Source organism: Talpa occidentalis, unplaced genomic scaffold (assembly GCF_014898055.3).
Source record: "Talpa occidentalis isolate TD23 unplaced genomic scaffold, MPIMG_talOcc4v2.1 talOcc4.5, whole genome shotgun sequence".
NCBI classification, from domain to species: Eukaryota; Metazoa; Chordata; class Mammalia; order Eulipotyphla; family Talpidae; genus Talpa; species Talpa occidentalis.
The window spans coordinates 105,889,805-105,910,897 of NW_023604861.1; the positions used below are offsets into that span (position 1 = coordinate 105,889,805).

A 21,093-nucleotide genomic window follows, 5' to 3' on the forward strand; every position below is an offset into this window, starting at 1 on the left:
GACATATTAAAAGTATAAAACTCAGACCTGTGAGAACGGCAATATTAAAAAGACCACCAACAAAAAGTGTTGGAGAGAATGTGAAGAAAAGTGTTGGTGGGTATATGTAAGCTGGTGCATCCATTACGGAAAGCAACCTGGATTAAAAAATTTTAAATGGAAATACCTGCTTATAGCCAGAAACCCCATTCTTGGGCATATATTCACAGAATATGAAAACATCATCAACAACAACAAAAAACCCCAAACATATTATACACACACACACCACACCATATATACTCAATATCCCAAGGATTTTATATCAATTCCTAAGATGGCATAAATTTATTCATTTATTTAATTTGGATCTAAATATAATCACAATAATTTTGGGCAGCTGTTTTGTCTGTTATACTCATTGCCATAAGCCTTTACAGTGTCTGAAATATACAACAAATAATAAATATTTGTTGACTGTATAAATTAATAATCAAATACCATCTCTAAAATCTCTCTCTAAAGATAATTTTTCCTATATGTAGAAGGATTTTACTATACTTATCTTGCTTATTTTACAAATACCACCACATTTCAAATTACTTAGAAATGATCTATTTCCAGCTTGAAGTTTAGTGTTGGTTCAAATTCAGTTTGGGTTTTTCCATGCTTTTAGGTGTGGGAGACATGGTGGTGAGCTTAGAAGCAGATTTTTTTGTCACATTGACTGGGAAATATCATTACTTGTACAGAAAGAGGTAAGGCATCATTCAGTAAAATGGAAAGACATTTCAGAATGTGCTATCTATTTGATTTGGATATTATGGAAATAGAACCTTCAGCGATAACGCTGGTCACTGAATGGAACAAGGTTTTTGAGAGATATTTTTAGCATACTGCAGAGTTTTCAAGCTGGCAATGAAGAGACAATGTTTGTGTATGTGTATAGACTGCTTTTTTTTTTAATCTTTTAGAATTTGATACTACCTTGACATTTCTATTTGAGCATGCATTTACTGCACACTGTATATAGGATTCTTTACTTCTCAATACATTTACTCCCCTTACTAAAATTAGCTGACTTTCCTAGTCAACACAGCAGAAAAACAAATGGCCTACGTTCCTCACCAACACAACAAACAGACAGGTCCACTTAGTGTGCTCACAGACAAGGAAATTGCGGGACCACTTGAGAGAAAACCAAAGAAGGAGGCTACACTGTCACACCTGTCTAATGGAGGGGTTCAAACTAATGGTGTCCTCTCAGTTCAATTAATCACACTTATTTTCAAAGGAGAAGGAGAGAAAGGTGAAGTCACGGGAACACCACAGGTCAATTCCAGTGAGATTTTCACATTCTATAGGATGGAATCCTCTGGAAAACAAGCAGGAGTTTCTTCAGCTCTCTTCTAAAAGTACAGATGTTTGTGGAAGGTTCTACTATTCAAGCTGGCACACCCTGGACACAGAGAATAAATTTTGTGCCATGAATTACCTCTCATCATGGCTTCTGCATCTTATTTGGGCTCCAATGGGAGCCTCCCATAGATGACCTGCTGCTTCTCTCCCTGCTTATGTCACCAAAACAGCATTTACACACTGCTTCCCTATCTGCCCTGTCATAGACAATTGTAGCCAAGTATTTAGGTAGCACTATTGTATATCTTTACTTTCTTCCATTATCCTCTATTTTGAAACAATCTGAAGATAAAAGCTAGAAATATGTAGAACCCAGGTTGTTGCTGTCGAGTTGAGACTGTACTATCAGTCAGGCCTGTCTCTTGGCCTCTGTCCTTATAGGAAAGCTTGACCCATCTTGGAGTCTCAGTTCATTCCCAGCCTCACTAGACCTGCTTGATCCAGGTATGAATACTCAAACTTGCTGTAATGAGACATTCTAAAATATTTAAATACCAGTCTCTTTCGCTTGATATCAGTTAGTTCTCCCAAATTCTGTTAAATTTAGTGACTCACAAAGACACAACTAAATTACTAAATAAAACTGTCATTCAAAGAAAATTTTGTAAAGCAAAGTATATTCTTGCTATGTGGACAAAATTTAGTAACCGAGATTTCATGTATCATGTCCTAAGAAGTATGTTCCAATAATTCAAGAGATTTTTGAAATAGAAGCATGTTCCACACTGTGAAATGCCAGAATTAATATTGATTAGCATGTAAATCAATGCACACATGGACCTAATATTCATATGTCTTCATTTTTGCATTATTTCATGGGGAAAAAAATTCAAGAAAGAACTGGAACTTTTTTTTTTTTAAATAATAAATTTTACTTTTATATTCCCCCATACAATTGCAAAAGCCCCATTCTGACCCCAATCCTTCCCTTCCCGCCCCCCACCCCCCAAAAAGTGTCTCTGGTTTATAGTTTTTTGTTGATTTTGATTTCACTTTCTTATATTCATTTTCCTGGTCCCTTATTTAAGTTTTCTAGATTCCTGCTATGAGTGAGACCATCCGGTATTTTTCTTTTTCTTTTTGGCTTATTTCACTGATCATGATCCCTTCCAGCGCCATCCATGTTGCTGCACATTGCATGTGTTTATCTTTTTTGAATGCTGAGTAATATTCCATGGTATATATGTACCACTCTTCTTGATCCAGTCATCCATTTTTGGGCATTTGGGTTGTTTCCAAAGCTTAGCTATTGTAAACAGTGCTGCTATAAACATAGGGGTGCAGGTGTTTTTTGGAATTGATGTTTCTGTGTCCTTTGGGTAAATACCTAGGAGTGGAATTACTGGATCATATGGAAGCTCTATGTTTAGTAGGTCCAGAAATCTCCACACAGCTCTCCATGGTGGTTGGACCAGTTTGCACTCCCACCATCAGTGCAGAAGAGTTCCTTTTTCTCCACACCCTCGCCAACATTTGTTGTTGCTAGTTTTTTTAATATGTGCCATTCTCACTGGTGTGAGATGGTATCTCATGGTAGTTTTGATTTGCATTTCCCTGATTACAAGTGATGTTGAACATTTTTTCATATGTCTGTTGGCCATTTGCATTTCCTCTTCAGAGAAGTTTCTTTTTAGCTCTTCTGCCCATTTTTTGACTGGATTATTTTCTTTGTTGTTGCTGAGTCTCATCAGCTCTTTGCAGATTTTTGTGATCAGTCCTTTATCATTAGTGTTGGGTGCAAAAATGTTCTCCCAGTTGGTGGGGTTTCTCTTTGTTTTTGTTATTGTCTCTTTTGCTGTGCAGAAGCTCTTTAATTTGATGTAGTCCCAGCTGTTTATCTTTGCCTTCACTATCACTGCTTTAGCTGATGTGTCTGTAAAGATGTCTTTTATGTGCAAATCCCGTAGTGTTTCGCCTATATTTCCTTCTATGTATTTTATGGTTTCAGGTCTTATGTCTAGTTCTTTAATCCATTTTGAGTTGATTTTTGTGTATGGTGTGAGGTAGTGGTCAAGCTTCATTCTTTTGCATGTAGCGACCCAGTTTTCCCAGCACCATTTATTGAACAAACTTTCTTTGCTCCAATGCATAGTCTTTGCTCCTTTGTCAAAGATTAGTTGACCATAAATCTGTGGGTTTATTTCTGGATTTTCTATTCGATTCCATTGGTCTGTATGTCTGTTCTTGTTCCAATACCATGCAGTTTTGATGATTATGGCTTTGTAGTATAGTTTGAAGTCTAGGAGTGTGATGCCTCCATTTCCTTCTTTTTTTTTCAGTAGAGCTTTGGCTATTCGGGGTTTTTTGTGATTCCATATGAATTTCATCAATAATTGTTCTATTTCTTTGAAGAATGACATTGAAATTTTGATTGGAATAGCATTGAATCTGTATATTGCTTTTGGTAGGATGGCCATTTTAATAATGTTTATTCTTCCAATCCATGAGCAGGGGATGTCTTTCCATTTCTTTGTGTCTTCTTCTATTTCTTTTAACAGTGTTTTATAGTTTTCTTTGTATAGGTCCTTTACCTCTTTTGTTAGATTTATTCCCAAATATTTGATTTTTTTTGTTTCAATAATAAAAGGGATTTTTTTTGATTTCTTCTTCTTCAGATTTGTTGTTTGTGTATAGGAAGGCTACTGACTTTTGCGTGTTGATTTTGTATCCTGCCACTTTACTGAATTGATTGATGAGTTGAATTAGTTTTTCTGTGGAGATTTTGGGTTTCTCTATGTATATTATCATATCATCTGCAAATAGTGATAGTTTGACTACTTCTTTTCCTATTTGGATTCCTTGGATGTCTTTCTCTTGTCTTATTGCTCTGGCTAGGACTTCCAGTATTATATTGAAAAGCAGTGGTGAGAGTGGACATCCTTGTCTTGTTCCAGATCTTAATGGAATTGCTTTCAGCTTTTCACCATTGAGAATGATACTGGCTGTTGGCTTGTCATATATGGTCTTTATGATGTTGAGGTATGTTCCTTGTATCCCAAGAATTTCAAGGGCTTTTATCATGAATGGGTGTTGCACTTTATCGAAAGCTTTCTCAGCATCTATTGATATTATCATATGGTTTTTATATTTCTTTTTGTTGATGTGTTGGATAATGTTGATTGATTTTCGGATGTTAAACCATCCTTGTGTCCCTGGAATGAATCCAACTTGGTCGTGGTGAATTATCTTATGGATACATTGTTGGATTCTGATAGCTAAAATTTTATTGAGGATTTTTGCATCAGTGTTCATTAGGGAGATTGGCCTGTAGTTTTCCTTTTTTGTGTTGTCCTTATTCGGTTTTGGTATTAGTGTAATATTGGCTTCATAGAACGTGTTTGGTATTGTCCCTTCCTTCTCAATTTTTTGGAAGAGTTTGTGAAGGATAGGCACTAATTCGTCTCTGAATGTTTGGTAGAATTCATTTGTAAATCCATCAGGTCCTGGGCTTTTGTTTTTGGGGAGGTTTTTGATTACCATTTCAATTTCGCTAATTGTAATTGGTCTGTTTAGGTGTTCTATTTCTTCTTTATCTAGCTTTGGGTGATTGTAGAGTTGTAGGAATTTGTCCATCTCCTCTAGATTGTTGAACTTGTTTCCATATAACTGTTCATAGTAGTTACTGATTATTCTTTTGATTTCTGCTGTGTCCGTTGTGATTTCTCCTCTTTCATTTATGATCCTGTGTATTTGTGCTTTCTCCCTTTTTTCCTTTGTGAGCCTGGCTAGGGGTTTGTCTATTTTATTTATTTTTTCAAAGAACCAGCTCTTGGTTTCATTGATCTTTTGGATTGTTTTTTTAGTTTCAATTTCATTTATTTCTGCTTTGGTTTTTATTATTTCTTTTCTTCTACTGGTTTTGGGGTTTTTTTGTTGTTCTTTTTCTAGATCTTTGAGCTTCGAGATTAGGTTGTTTCTTTGAGTTCTTTCTTGTTTCTTGATGTGAGCTTCTATTGCTATATATTTTCCTCTTATTACTGCTTTTGCTGCATCCCATACATTTAGGATATTGGTGTCCTCCTTGTCATTCAATTCAAAGAATTTTTTAATTTCTTCTTTGATCTCCTCGTTAGTCCAGTGGTCTTCCATTAGTGTGGTTTTTAATCTCCATGAGGTCGGATAGTTCCTTGCCTTCTTTTTATGGTTTATTTCTAGTTTGATGCCTTCGTGGTCAGAAAAGATGGTTGGTATGATTTCAATCTTGGTGTATCTGTTGATGTTTGTCTTGTGTCCCAGTATGTGATCGATCCTGGAGAATGATCCGTGTGCGCTTGAGAAAAATGTGTACTCCGTTTTTTTTGGGTTTAGTGTTCTATAGCTGTCTGTTAAGCCCAAATGCTCTAGGTCCTTATTTAGAGCTTTAGTTTCTTTACTTATTTTTTGTCTTGTTGATCTATCCATTGTTGATAGTGTGTGTTGAAGTCTCCCACTACGTATGTGTTTTCTCTGATGTCTGTTTTCAGAGAGGACAACAGTTGTCTGACATATTTTGGTGCTCTTTCGTTTGGCGAGTATATGTTAATGAGTGTCATTTCTTCTTGAAGTATTGTCCCCTTGATCCTAATGTAGTGACCATTGGGGTCTCTTTTTATCTGTTTGAGTTTGAAGTCTGTTTTATCTGATATAAGTATAGCTGTTCCTGCTTTCTTTTTTGGCCCATTTGCTTGTAGGATTGTTTTCCATCCTTTGACTTTGAGCCTATTTTTATCTTTTGTAGCTAAATGTGTTTCCTGGAGACAGCAAAAGGTTGGGTTTTGTTTCTTAATCCAGGCTGCAACTCTGTGTCTTTTTATTGAAGAGTTTAGTCCATTTACATTTAGAGTTAATATTGATATGTTAGCATCTGTATTTGCCATTATGTTTGTCTTTCCTTTGATTTTATTTATTTATTCTTTTAATAACTTTTTTTTTTCTGGTCTTCTTTCGTTGTTATTCATCCCTCTGAGGTTCTGGCTTTAGGATTCCTTGTAGTATTTTTTGGAGTGGGGGTTTAGTCGTAATGAAATTCCGGAGTTTCTCTTTGTCTGGGAAGGTCCATATTCTTTCTTCATGGAGGAAAGAGAGCTTTGCGGGATAGAGTATTCTTGGTTGGCATCTGTTTTCTTGAAGTCTGTTGACTATGTCCCTCCACTCTCTCCTTGCCCGTAGTGTTTCTTTAGAGAAGTCTGATGTCAGCCTGATTGGTTTTCCTTTGAATGTTATCTGTATCTTCCCTCTTGTCAGCTTCATTATTTTTTCCTTGTCCTGGATTCTTGGGAGCTTTACTATTATGTGTCTTGCTGTGTTTTCCTTTCGTCGTGGAAGTTTGGTGTTCTTCTTGCTTCTTGTATATCAATTATCAGCTCCTTCTTCGCATTTGGGAAGTTCTCTTCAATTATCTCCTGGAATATTTTCTGTGTTCCTACATCTCTCTCCTCTCCTTCTGGAATTCCTATAACTCTTATATTTCCTTTCCTCATGGAGTCAGATAGTTCCCGAAGTCTTTCTTCTCTTTTCCTTCGTACTTCTCTTTCCTTTTCTGTTTTGGTTCTTTTATTTCTGTGTCTTCAAGAGAACTTATTCGTTCTTCCATTTCATCTATTCTGCTTTCCTTGCTTTTCCCGGAGTTCTTTAGTTCCTCCATTAATTCTTTGATCTCCTGCATTTCTTTTACTTCCCTCTTTAGGGACTCAATTTCATTCTTCTGACCATTTTTTCCCTCTTTAGGGACTCAATTTCCTTCTTCTGATCTATCACTTTTTTAATCATGGCAATTTTAAATTCTCTTTCTGGAAGGCTCAGAAGTTCTTCCAAGTTGCTGTCGTTGCACTCTGGGGAGTGGTTTTCTTTTTGTGGTGTGCTTCTTTCCTGAGGCGTTGTTAGGTTGCGTGTGGTTCTTCTACTCCCTACTGTCTGTTTTCTAATTTGTCGTATGCGTTGGGACACTGTGTTGCTCGGACTGGCTGGCATCTTGGGTGAACTTCTCCGCTCCCCTCTGGCTCCTGCAGGAGCCATCTCTGGCTTCTGGGGGAGCTTTCTGATTGTTTTAGGCAGTTTTTACTTTAGAAATGTCCCTGTTCTATAATGGCGAAGCGGGATGCAGTCCCTGCGCCTCCGGTCTCAGGCACACTCTTCTGTGTGCCTGGTCTGCCCCGGACGTGGGTGCCTGCTCCCTCTGTGGGCTCAGACTGCTGGTCGGAAGGGGCCTGGCGTGGGCTAACTTCCCGGCTGGCCACTGGGTCCTCCAGAAGCCTTCTGCCCTTCTCAAGCAGTCTTAAGAAATTTCCTGTTCTATGGGGTGTTAGTGACTTTTTTTTTCCTGGTTGCTAGGTGGCACCAGAGATCTCTCCTATTGTCCTTGGGGAGCTGTTTTTCGCCTCCCCCTACCCTGTGGGACAGGGAACAGAGCGGGAATGGTAGGGTACACCTCAACAGCTTTGGGGTGCTGTGTCTGCCTTGTGCCCCACCGTCGTGGAGAACCCACGCCCCGAATTTTCGTGCCCCGGGTCTCAGTTCAAAGCCCTCAGGTCCAGGATGCGGGCTGTAGCCCAGTTCAGTGGCGTGGGAATGGCGCCTTTTGCACCCAGCTCCCGTGCCTGGGCGCCTGGTTCCTGCTCACTCAGGGAGGGACTTTCACCCCCGTGAGGGCCTCCGCGCATCTCCCCGCAAGCCTAGGTCGCAGGCGCGGGGACCTGGGCAGCTGGGATCCCGGTCCGCGTTTTCTTTTCAAGCGCGCCAAGCGCGCCGTTTTCCCGCGCAAGCTTACCGGCAGCCCGGGCTGTGTGCGCGTCTCCCAGGGTCTTTGTTCTTCTCTAATGGTGCCCGGAGCCATTCGCTCACCGCCGCAGCGGATCCTGCAGGGTTCTCCACAGCTCCCGTTCACGGGGTGTGGTGGCTGCAATAGTTCCTTTCCACTCACAGTCCCGCTTGCTGCGTCGTTTGTTCTTGTTGGCCGTTTTGGTTTGTTGTTTTCCTCCTCTCTGCCGGTCGGAGAGTGCCAACTCTGTGGGCGGGGGAGGGGAACAGGGTTCTGCGCTTTCCTCCCCTCTAGTCCTCTTTTATGGTAACTTTCTTCTTCAGGTAGTTTGCTGGAGTCGTCCGTTTATCTTCCGTGTCCCAGTTCTCACTGGGACCTGCCGCTTTTCCTCCCTATTAACTTTTTTTAATGGGAGATCTTACTCGCAGCGTCTCCTCGCCGCCATGTTGCTCCACCCCCCAGAACTGGAACTTTTATCTCATGACCTACATTTAGTAGGCAGACAGATGCTGTTTGGTGGCTGTGATAAAGCAGTGTGACAGTATTGTAAAATTTTAAGTTTTCTTCTTCTTTTTTTAACCATGAAATATTTTTCTTATATGGGAGTATTGAGAATAGGATACCCTTCCAAATAAGAAGATAAATGAATGTGAAGACAACATCACTAGCCCCATCTGGCAATCCTGAGGAAAGAAACTTACTGCATTATTCACTAGAATGTTATGGAATCACAGTGAACAAATTTATAAATTCATTGTACAAGATAGCTTGTTAAATGAAAGCAGGTTGAGAATTTTTGTTCTTGTTGATGTTGCATTAAAAAACTCACGGTGACAAAATGTCAACCAAGGGACGACTCTAAAGGGACTTAACTGGCCATTATTTTAGATTTAATAGTATAATTTAAGGCAACATTTGTATGTCACAATCTGGAAAATTTCAACGTTAAATGCTAATTCAGCCAAGTCATCCATCCAAGATATATAAACTGAAGCTAAGGGAAACACTCGAGGGTAAGAACATGCAGCAATGCCCATAAGTTCTGTTTCAACACATCCAGCCTCCACTGGACATGCAGAGCAGAGGGAACACTTATTTAAGATGCTCGAAATAAGGAAGCAGTAAGGTACAGTAATAAGACCATGGGCTAAGTAGAAAGAAAAGCCTGTATGTCTTTGGTCAAAGTTACTCAAATTCTCTAAGCATCTATTTCCTTATCTGCAATTTAGGAAAATAAGATCTACTTTGATGTGGGCACCCAAAAAGATTTCCCTATTTATCTACCTTTCCATTGAGGATTCATAAGAAAGTGTACAGATTTCTGAAGGCGTAAACCCTGTGTGCTTTGTTGTTTTTATTGTTGGGTATTACTGGAATCCAGGCAGAGATGGAAAGATATAAATTTAAAGGTTAATATCCTTCAAGTATTTTAAATGGATTCCAAGTTAACAGGATATGTAATCAAAATGTTACTAAAATATTACTATATCCCATAATTCTTACTATTCCTCTTCCTGGATTTTGAGGACTGACAACTACAAGCTGCAATGAATTTTGCTGAAATGCATAGTGGTTGCATTAAAAAAAAAAAAAAAAAAGGGAAAAAAAGTGAGGACAAGAATAAGACCATAAAATGTGTATCTACTTTACATTTGAGGTTAAATTTCAAGGACTTGATTTTCAGCAATATGCATGCCTGCTTTGAATCTGCAGTCTTCAGATGAGTTTTACAGATATGATTGCATGGGATAGATGATGGCTGGCTTAAGTGCTCCACAGCATTTCTGCTTTCTCAATCCTTCAGCTTGTGCTGATCTCATTTCCCCCCCACCAACCCCCCATTTTTCAAAAATTATATTTTTATTTATTATTGCTGATGGCACAGGTGGATTTGAAAAAGTGTTTATAACTTATAATAAACAAAAGGCACCATAATTAAGAAAATCTTAATTAATAATTAAACTTTATCTCCTATCCACATCCATTATGAAAATGTTTTCACGATTATTTGTAGCCTTTGAAAAAGCAACAAATAAAGCCACCCTGACCCTGTCCAGAATTCTTTCTTTCTTTCTTTCTTTCTTTCTTTCTTTCTTTCTCTTTCTTTCTTCTTTCTTTCTTTCTTTCTTTCTTTCTTTCTTTCTTTCTTTCTTTCTTTCTTTCTTTCTTTCTTTCTTTCTTTCTTTCTTTCTTTCTTTCTTTCTTTCTTTCTTTTTTCTTTCTTTCTTTCTTTCTTTCTTTCTTTCTTTCTTTCTTTCTTTCTTTCTTTCTTTTTGCAATCACCATTATGGACTATAATCTAATGACAATTCTTTCTCCAACTAATTAGGTTAGCAAAACAGTATATCCTCCCTTTTCAGTTTCTAAAATGCAAGGTAAATGTTGCCTGCAGGCCCTTTTTGTTTTCTTGGAAATTTTTTTTTCACTTGATGTACCCCCTGGGCAAAGAATGACCTTATTCTCTGATGGAAAACATGGCACAGCAGGAGTCACTCATGGTTGAATATTTGTGAATATGTAATATAAACATAATGTCAGTATACAGAGATAAAGAAGAGATTGTTAGAAAGGGGGAAAGCTTCAGGTAGCAAAACTTTAGACAACAAATAACAATTTTAGAATATCTTCTCATCCCCTTACAATTTTGACTCAAACAATTTTGTTAAACTTAGATTGTTATCTGTACAGACTGAATTATGTCCTACCAAATCTCATTTGTTGAAATTCTAAACTTTGGAGATAAGGCTGTCAAGGAGTTAATTAGGGTTAAATGTGGTCATAAGGCTGGGTCCCTAATCTGATTCTATAAGAAGACAAAGAGTAAAGGTCATATGATGGCAAAGCAAGAAGGTAGCTATTTGTAAACCAAGGAGAGAGGACTCAGAGGAAACCAACCCTGCTGGCACCTTGATCTTGGACTTTTAGACTCTAGATCTGTAAGAAATAAATGTCTGTTTTTTAATCTAATATGTGGTACAAGCAAACTAGTACACAGTCCAATGGGAATTTAATTCATTTTTTCAAATTCCCAAGCTTGGGTTAAAAAACCCTCTGTCCCATTAATTAATAAAAACCAACAATACTTTCAGCCTGTGAATAATGTTGTCTATTCTTTATGATTAATAATTACAAATAAGTTATAATACTATAATGAGAAAGTAACTTTTATGTTCATTTATTACGTTGCTATTAATGGTCACAGGCTTAAAATATGTAATTCACAGCTGACTGTCAGTTATCTATATGTCAATGGAAGATGACAGCCCCAACCAGACCACATTGCCCTTCGGCCACTGGGCACTGCGGGATCCAGTTACAATATTACTCACCCTAAAATCCCAGGAGAAGTCGGAAATGACCAACTGCATGTAGAAAGAAGGATGAGTTGATGACTGAGTTATAAGGAAAATAGTGTTTAAGTAGAAGTCTGAGTACAGTAGAAATGAATTATTATTACCGTCAATCCCTTCACCAATTAGCTATTGCTTGTGGGGGGAAAAATACCTATATAACTCATTTTTTTCATTCCAAAATAAACATACTCACCTGACTCCTCTAACCTATAGAATCATGCAAAGATCAAGTGAAAACACTTAGAAAAGTGTGCTTTAAGAAAATACTCTCAAAGGCCTCCCTGGTGGTACAGACGGTTGAGCGCCGCACTGTAAAGCTGTCCACAGCCTCTGCAGTGCTGGTTCGATTCCCGCTGGCCTTGGAGCAACCCACATGGTATGGCAGACCTCTCCTGTCACGCCCGCTGCTCCCCTCAGCAGTGTATTTCGTCAGTCTGTCTGTTCTGTTCCCCACTCTGTCTCTGGTGAATCCTCTCACCCTCCCGCACATCTGGCCTGTACCCCGGTTCTTGTATAAATAAATAAATCTTAAAAAAATAAAATAAAATAAACTGCATGTTTTTATAGTAAAATGCATTTTATTTGTATTCTTATGGAGACATGTCAAAATCCACATGAAAAAAATTAATTCATCTTCCTACTCGCCAGTATGCATGAGTATGACAACATCCTTCATCTAATTGTTTGAAGCAAAAACCCAAAAACCCATCTAGATTCATCTCTTTGCCTGCAAATCTAATCAGTCACCACATGCAATTGATTGCTCTCCCTAACAATGCACTTTCCTCCATTTCTACTGTCATAAATTGTATCAAATGCACTGTTATCTTCCCTTTGAATGACAACGCTGATCACAATGAAAGTGATGACAATGAAAAGCAAGATGGATATAGCACATATATGCTAAGCATTGTCGCATGTATACTCCACATATTAACTTATTCAATTCTCACAATAACTTTAATAGGTATATGTAAAACTTCCTCAGTTTTCCAGATGAGGAAACTGAAGCATGTAGAAGTTAAATTAAATACTTAGTAAGTGGCGAGTCAGGATTTAAATCTAGGCAAGCTGGCAATAGATTTAATGATCTTAAATACCACAATATAACAGGATGACTTCATTCTCGTTATCACTTCAAAGTATTTTCCACTGAACCTAGACTACTATAACTATTTTCTCTTTTCCTGAGGGTAAAACTCCAAATTCCCTAGTATAGCACAAAAGTATGATTCTAGCTCAGCCTTCCAGCCAAATCCTTTGATTACCTGGCATCATACTCTACTTTTATTAGACAGCATTCATTTCTCTGAACACCTCTGTGTATAATCTTGCCTCAAACAGATCATTGTACACATTTTACTTCATTTTTTCTTGGCTAATTTCTATTCATTCTTCAAAGTGCAGTTAACAAGGCATTCTTCTCTAGGAAAATCCATCTCAACCCTCTCCCAAGATAATAATAAGTATCCTTCCAATGAATTCCTATTGTATTTGTATTCTCTACCATCCCCTGCTGTGATATAATTGCTCTGTTTTCTGTCTCCCCCAAATGACTGTAAGCTCTGTGAAGGCCAAAAACATCCTATTCAATTTTATGTCCCCATCAATTCTGACACGTAAAATGCAAACAATTAGGGGTTCTCAGTATAAGTTCATTATATAAACTTCAGGAGTTCAATTTCTTTAAATGTTCATGCCAAATTTTGTGCAAATATGGGTGAGTAATTTTGAGGAGATATGGGAAATTCTGTGACTTGCCACTAGGTAAAGGTGTGTCTGTAGGCGAAATAAATTGGACATCCTCCAATAGCAGCTCAATAGCATCTATCTCCTGAAACAAATCCATAATTTCCCAATATATTCCCAGGTTTACGCTTTCCATAATATTGCTGTTTTAAATCTTATAGGGAAAGATAGATATACTTTCTCTGTTTATGGTTCTCTGCACATTAAAGAATTGAGGACTACAATCAGGAAACCCAAATCATAATAATTCCTATATAAATTAAATGCAGTCATTGAACCTGGCCAGAAAGAAGACTTACTTTAGTCAATTAAGTAGTGTAATTAAGAAAGAGCAGTAACAGGTGAGACATGATGACATGGATCATATAAGTGGTTGGTGGAATTTGCCTTTTCAGTTTATAATTGAATTCACAAGTGGAATTTTTATTTCAAACAAGCAGACTAGGATAAAAGCCATGCTTCTAAGTGGAATTTACCTTTGATGAATCAGCAAGATCTGACAGTTTTAGGGCTAGTGCTAGAAGCATTCGTTATCATTGTCATAGCTGTGTATGTAATAGAGATTTTCAGTTGATGGGTCAGCTATTACTCCTCTCAGTTAGGTCTTGTATATGTTGTCAGAAAAAGGAGAGAAAAGTGTTTAAAAATTTAGTGGATGACTTCAAGGAGAATAAAGAAAATCTGTATTCATTGGCTGTGATGGTTGAATTGTTTTCTGTTCTCTAACATGTATTAACCTTCCATTCTCCTTCTGTGGTCTCATAATGGATTCATTATTACTTTTTTAATGATAAAAGTGTTTAGACCAAGTGTTTCATTAAAAGGACAAGCCTGAACAGATCCTGAGCACAAAGACTTCCACTTTATGAAGTAGAAAGTTAATGTTCACAGGAATTTTCAAGTCCTTTGTATCCAACAGAAGGACAATAACACATTAATGTTTTTCAATTTTATTGGGGTTGGGATGTATAGGAAATAGAAGGAAAATAAGAGAACAGAGGACTGTTCTTTCAAGGCAATCTGTGGGGATCTTGGAGAAAGTATTGCATTCGGTCTAGCATTAATTTGTATTCTCAAATACATTGCGATTCATTCTGCATAATAAGAGAAGTATCAAAAAAATTCAAGACTGGAAACACATTTGAGTCAGAAACCTGGAACTCATTGAGGACTCAACCTGTCTTTATTAACTTAAAATTCACTTTCCTAGCTCTCTGATGGTCATCCGCACATGGCTATTTATCATGATATAAAAAAATCTTTTTTCTTCTTCATAAATGTGATCTACCTCTTTTCTACCAATTTTCACCTCAAAAGAAAGAATTAATCAACTCATTCTATGAGCTATGTCTATATCTTATAAATGCTATGTCTTATAAATTGATACCACTTTTACATATAAGTATATACACAGTGAGAAGACTGACTTCTGAAAGAGGGACTGTCATTCATTTTTGCATCCACAGCTATTTTCATACTATTGAAGTTTGGTTAGTTAGTTGATTCTTACTGATAAAAATAACTGAACATTATGTGTCAGACTAATAACTAATAAGATATACTGAACGTTATGTGTCAGACACCATTCTATGATATATAGTAACTCATCTAAGAGCCCTATGAAATAGGCATAATTACTTTATCAGTTTTACATGTGAATAAACTGAAGCACAGAAAATATAAGTAGCTTTTCTGGGATCACATAGCTAATAATAGAAGGAATCATGATTCAACTCTATTTCAATTTTAGGCAGCCTTCCTCCATTCTGACAGAACACCTAATATTATTTAATTGTGTATCTTCTAATGGCTTCCCTAATATTAAAGACTTTGATGCTCTCTCTCTCTCTCTCTCTCTTGTTCTCTCATAAGATAATGCTGTATTCAATATCTTCAGAAATTGCCACTAATTAAGTTAACACCAGTGTCAGCTTTCTTCCCAATTAAGTATTGGGACCATCAATGAAGTGAGCTATTTGTCTGAATTCTAAGAGGTTATCATGTCTAATAACACCTTATTTTACTTCTAATACTGGTGCCTTTTCCTGCACCCTGCCTCACTATAGACACTAGAACATGATCCTGTAGCTAATGAATTGGATTTCATTTACGGCAACATGGCAAACATGAAACCTTGAAATATTGTCTGCCTACAGAACACATAGAAATATTGGACAAAGTAAAAACAAATATAAAGCAAAGTAAAAGCTTTAAACCCTGATCTGAACCAACCAGGAATGAAGTAAATCTTCAGGACCCAAAACAAGGAAAGGGCAGGAAACTAATATTGTAAGAAGACACTAATGCCACTGTGGTACCAAAGGTATTTGCCAGTTTTAGTATATTCAAGTATTAGACTTGGCCTATTACAAGATGGATCAGACACATGCTTGGACTTAAGAAAATATAAGATTGAGAAATGAAATACCTAAGTGAATTGGGACCCTCAAAGAGATAACACCTCAGGCATCCCTGATGGCACAAGGAGTTAAGACACAACCTATGAAGCTACCTGCAGTCACAGCAGCACAAGTTCAATCCCCAGCCAGGAAGCTACCGACATGGTGCAGCAGTCCTCTCCTGACTCACCCGTTACTCCCCTCAGCAGTGTATTTCGGTCAGTCTGCCTGTTCTGTTCCCCACTCTGTCTCTAGTGAATCCTCTCACCGCCCCCCAACACCTCTGTCCTGTACCCAGGTTCTTGTATACATAAATAAATAAATCTTATTTTAAAAAAGAGAACACCTCAATAACAAAACATTATGAATAAAAGATTCTATCAACTATATGAAAAAGTGATTTATCTATGTTGATATTGATCACCACTCTGACCTTATGAACTTTTGAGGTTTGAACTTAGACTGTCTATGTAGTTCAGGAAACACAAAGTTGTAGAATTATAATAAGTAAGTACTAAGGGAGGTATGGTAACTGGCATTTGCAAAAGCAAATTGTCTATGGAGCTCAGAATGGCTCCAGATAAAAAATTATGAAACATGTGAATGATAAATGACTAAAAAAATGAGCAAAGTGAGATATCCATAAGATGTCACATGTTAGGATTCTTTCATAGAGAATAAAAGCAAACATTAACAAGATTCTTTTAACAAATAAACTGGAGAATTGATAATATGACCAAAAAAATTAGATTTTATCCAAAAAATTTCATGCCAGCTTGCAAACAACCCATTTATAATTTCTAGAGCTGTAAAAATGTAACAAAATTTCAAACTACAGAGAGATTAAAAGGTAGATGGCCTTCCTACCAAAAGCAATATACAGATTCAATGCTATTCCAATCAAAATTTCAATGTCATTCTTCAAAGAAATAGAACAATTATTGATGAAATTCATATGGAATCACAAAAAACCCCGAATAGCCAAAGCTCTACTGAAAAAAAAAGAAGGAAATGGAGGCATCACACTCCCAGACTTCAAACTATACTACAAAGCCATAATCATCAAAACTGCATGGTATTGGAACAAGAACAGACATACAGACCAATGGAATCGAATAGAAAATCCAGAAATAAACCCACAGATTTATGGTCAACTAATCTTTGACAAAGGAGCAAAGAATATGCGTTGGAGCAAAGAAAGTTTGTTCAACAAATGGTGCTGGGAAAACTGGGTCGCTACATGCAAAAGAATGAAGCTTGACCACTACCTCACACCATACACAAAAATCAACTCAAAATGGATTAAAGAACTAGACATAGGCCTGAAACCATAAAATACATAGAAGGAAATATAGGTGAAACACTACGTGATTTGCACATCAAAGATATCTTTACAGACACATCACCCAAAGCAGTGATAGTGAAGGCAAAGATAAACAGCTGGGACTACATCAAATTAAAGAGCTTCTGCACAGCAAAAGAGACAATAACAAAAACAAAGAGAAACCCCACCAACTGGGAGAACATTTTTGCACACAACACTAATGATAAAGGACTGATCACAAAAATCTGCAAAGAGCTGATGAGAGTCAGCAACAACAAAGAAAATAATCCAGTCAAAAAATGGGCAGAAGAGCTAAAAAGAAACTTCTCTGAAGAGGAAATGCAAATGGCCAACAGACATATGAAAAAATGTTCAACATCACTTGTAATCGGGGAAATGCAAATCAAAACTACCATGAGATACCATCTTACACCAGTGAGAATGGCACATATTAAAAAAACTAGCAACAGCAAATGTTGGCAAGGTTGTGGAGAAAAAGGAACTCTTCTACACTGTTGGTGGGAGTGCAAACTGGTCCAACCACTATGGAGAGCTGTGTGGAGATTTCTGGACCTACTAAACATAGAGCTTCCATAGGATCCAGCAATTCCACTCCTAGGTATTTACCCAAAGGACACAGAAACATCAATTCCAAAGAACACCTGCACCCCTATGTTTATTGCAGCACTATTTACAATAGCTAAGCTTTGGAAACAGCCCAAATGCCCAAAAATAGAAGACTGGATCAAGAAGATGTGGTACATATATACCATGGAATATTACTCAGCATTCAAAAAAGATAAACACATGCAATTTTCAGCGCTGGAAGGGATCATGCTCAGCGAAATAAGCCAAAAAGAAAAAGAAAAATACTAGATGGTCTCACTCATAACAGGAATCTAGAAAACTTAAATAAGGGACCAGGAAAATGAATAACTATAAGAAAGTGAAAATCAAAATCAACAAAAAACTATGAACCAGAGACACTTTTTGGCGGGTGGGGGGGCGGGAAGGGAGGGATTGGGGTCAGAATGGGGGTTTGCAATTGTATGGGGGAATATAAAAATAAAATTTATTATTTAAAAAAAAGAATAATTAAAAAAATAGGTAGTCAAAAAAAAAAAAGGTAGATGGCCTGCTCAAGGCAAAAATAGCAACTCTCTTAAATAGGATAAGGAATATATTTGAGAATTAGAAAAAATTTAAAAATATAGAGAGGAGAAAAGACATGTTGGATAGAGTGATACATTAGACTATAAGTTTTAGAAGAGAAGAAATTTTCTGTAGAAGGGAAAGTATTCAGAGATATTGGTGAGACAGTTCCACATTTGATGAAAGCTATGTGCATTAGATTTAAAAAGAACTACAGTCTTTTTAAGTTAACACCAAAGCCATGAGTCTCAGCTTTCTTTCCAACTAAGTATTGTATACATCATTGAAGTGAGCTATGTGTCTGAATTCAGAGAGATTATGTTTAATAAAAACCTTATTTCACTTCTAATCCTGGAGCCTTTCCCTGTACCATGCCTCACTATAGACACTAAAATTGGATCCTGTATATAATGAATATATATTCATTTCTATAGTTGATGAAAATTAATGTAACTATAGTCTTAGGAAGAATGATTTAAAGAAAAAATAAAACATGACTAAGTAAAAGTACAAAACAACAAGGAAAATGAAAACAACCCAAGCTTCCATGAGTTGACACTAACTACTAAAGATAAACAATAAGATTGAGAGTTGACTTCCTAAATTGATTAACAGAAGCCAAAAATGGTGGAATGATACATTTAATATTTATTTTCTCATTGTTGCTAAACATATAAGCAATAAAGTAATCATTTAAGTATATGCATTATGTTTTCAAGCAAAAATTGAAGGTAACTAATAAGTGTCTTTAAAACAGAAAGTCAAAATGCAGTATAATAGAGGGAAGGAAATAAATCCAGAAGAAAAACCTGAAATGCACAAAGGAATAGTGAGCAAGAAATTATTCAGCATTCGGTAGGTCTTAATGAATACTGATTACATAAAAATGGTGTTACCAAATTTGGAAAAAGCAAAAGAAAATATCAAAAAACTGGTTAATAATAATGTGTAAGTTGGGGTGGCTCTGCTCAATAAAATGAATTGAAAGTCAACTGCATGTTTCAGAATATGACAGAGAACTTGATTGACTTTATGCTCCACTAATTATACAACTTACAATTTAAAAGTGACAATTAAAATAATAGAAATAGATTGCATAAATTCCCTCAGGAGTGGAAAATACATCAAAACAAAAAAAAGCCCTATCAGGCACTCCTAAAAACAGTATCAGGGGCCAAGACTTTCCATACACCAAAATGAGAAATTTGAATTCCCTCCTACCTCCTTGGAGTATGATCCCAAGCTGGCTGTCTCAGATGCAGTTGGTCACTTTGATGACCTTATATAACGTTACTAATCTAAAGTTAGTAATTTTTCAGCCCAGTAGGGAGAGTCTAGACAATGGACATGATGGAGCAAGGGGGCTCTTGAGTGGAGGCTTGACCATGGACTTGTAGCATGCTATAGGAACTCAATACTGTGTCAACCCACCTGCTACAATTTGTGTATCAATGACAGACATGACATCTTGATTGATGGGGCATAGCCAGTTGACCACCGCTGATCAGTCAGAACTAATTTCTTGGCTTGGTTTGAGCTTAAGTGGTGATACTATCTGCCTCCTGCACAGTTACTTGAGGATTGTCTTTCAACCACACCTTCACTTATAAGCTCACTTCATGAATATGGTGTTGAGGATTTCTGGAGCAAGTCCCAGCCAGAAGAGAATTGTCGTAGAAGCAGGGAAAAAGCAGAAGATCCCCAAAAAGAGAAAAAAAGAAAGATCCTAATGTACCTCATTAACTAGTTTCAGCACATGCTTTATTCTTTCACGATACACAGGCTGCCAGTAAAGGACAGAATTCCACTGTCACTTTGGGGGAGTTTTCAAAAATTGTGGCCTCCAGGTAGGGCAGTCTTAGAGAAGAACAAAAACAGGTGTGTAAGAAGAAAACTGAAGCTGCCAAAAAAGAATATTCGAAGGTCCTGGCTGCTTAGAAAGACAAGCATGTGTGGCGTGCCACTGTAGAATAACAGTGGCATTGGATTCAGTGCCACCATCACAGACTCCTTCTCCTCTTCCTCTGGCTACTGTTGACCCAGAAGCTCCAGCACCAGCCACAATAGAGACACCTGACTGTTCCCTTCCACTGTTGTCAACTCAATGCTTTCATCCTATGTGGCAAACCACATCTGCTGAACCTAGAGGTCAGCCCAATATTACCAAGTTGATTATTACCAAGCAGATATTTCCCTCTTCTATTGTCATGTCTCAAGGAGGGATGGTTGTTATTATCCCAGTCACAGTGGTGACTTCCCAGGGACTTCAACTAGGCCAAGCCAGTACAGCTACTATCTAGCCCAGTCATCAAGCCCAGATTGTCACTCAGTGCTGCAAGCAGCAGTAGTTGCTGCTGCTTCTTCTATGCAACTGCCTCCAACACAACTGCAACCCTCTCCATTGCAACAGATGTCTCAGCCCCTATTTGGCAGCAAGTAACCATTTTATAACAACCTCCCCCTCTCCAGGTCATGCAGCAGCCTCCACCTCAGAAATTCGAGCGAATTTACAACAGCCAGTTCAAATTAATTTATAACTCTCCACCATAGAGCAAGGTTGTACCTCCACCCACTCTGAAAATGCAGACTACCCATGCGGTGTGGAAAGTAGCCCTGATTGGCCTGTGAATAACAGCCCTGGGGCACATACAATGCTCTACTGAGACAATCCATGAGATGATCACAGATGTCCAGCCTGAGGCTGACACTCCTCAAATGGAATTTGAATTGTTGAGTGGATCTCCTGTGACACTCTCATCCCAGCCTTGATGTGAGGTCTCCTGGAAGCCTTCCCACTGAGAGTAAGGACTGGGCGAAGAGTACTGAAGCAATGTGAGTGTCTTTTTGGCCTGGGTGGCATCTAGAATTCAAACACAGTGTTGTTTGTGAACTAGTCCTCCCTGTTCTCCAAATCAGTGAAGATTTACCTGCTGGGAATATGTCCAAGTGCCTTTTAAAAACACAAGATGGACTTTGGTAGTG

At 37.6% G+C, this 21,093-nt stretch overlaps 1 pseudogene; it reads left to right on the forward strand.

Annotated features, from left to right (window-relative positions):
* The first annotated feature begins 1,089 nt into the window (after positions 1-1,089).
* On the forward strand, positions 1,090-20,880 carry LOC119258634 (TOX high mobility group box family member 4-like; annotated as a pseudogene).
* Positions 20,881-21,093: the final 213 nt, after the last annotated feature.